The sequence below is a fragment of the Odontomachus brunneus genome, unplaced genomic scaffold, assembly GCF_010583005.1.
Source record: "Odontomachus brunneus isolate Ranch 3 - 2012 unplaced genomic scaffold, Obru_v1 Obru_scaffold_061, whole genome shotgun sequence".
Taxonomy (NCBI): Eukaryota; Metazoa; Arthropoda; class Insecta; order Hymenoptera; family Formicidae; genus Odontomachus; species Odontomachus brunneus.
Genome location: NW_022639511.1, coordinates 833,202 through 834,014, shown reverse-complemented (window position 1 = coordinate 834,014; position 813 = coordinate 833,202).

The window sequence follows — 813 nt, the reverse complement described above, 5'->3', positions numbered from 1 at the left end:
GTCTGCTACGCGGACGACACGATGGTGCTGGCCGGGGGCAGGGGCTGGAGGAGCGCCCTGGAAAAGGGACGACGGGCGGTAGACCAGGTGGTAGGCTCCCTGAAAAGGATGGGCCTCAAGGTGGCTCCCCTTAAGACAGAACTTATGTTCTTCCACGATAGGAGGAGGGGACCACCGGAGGCCCGAGTCCGGATCGACGGTGTCTCCGTGAAGGCGGGTCCCTCAGTTAAATACCTGGGACTCGTTTTGGATGGTAAATGGGGGTTCCAGAAGCATTTTGAGCTTCTGGCCCCCAAGTTGGGCAGGGTCGCCAACATGTTAGGTGGCCTCCTGCCCAATCTCGGCGGCCCTAAGAGGAAGGCACGGCGGCTGTATGCCGGCGTCGTCCAGTCCATGGCTCTATACGGGGCCCCGGTCTGGGCGAGTGCGATGGCGACCAACCGGCGCATAACTGCGCTGGGACACCGCGCTCAGCGGTGGGTCGCCATTCGCCTCGCCCGGGCCTATAGGACGGCGTCGCATATGGCCGCCACGGCCCTGGCCGGTCTCCCCCCGCTGGAGCTCCTTGCACAAATGCACGCCGAGACCTATCGGCGTGTTAAGGAGCTCCGTGCCGGGGGAGACCACGAACACCTGGCCAGGGCCATTGGCATGGCGAAATTGCAGGCCCGTCAACGCCTCCTCCTTAGGTGGAGCATCCACCTGGAGGAGGCGACGGGCCGATCGGGATCGAGGGTCGCCGAGGCCATTTGGCCCTGTCTACAAGAATGGGTAGACAGGGCCCGCGGAGAGCTGTCCTTGCGGACAACGCAG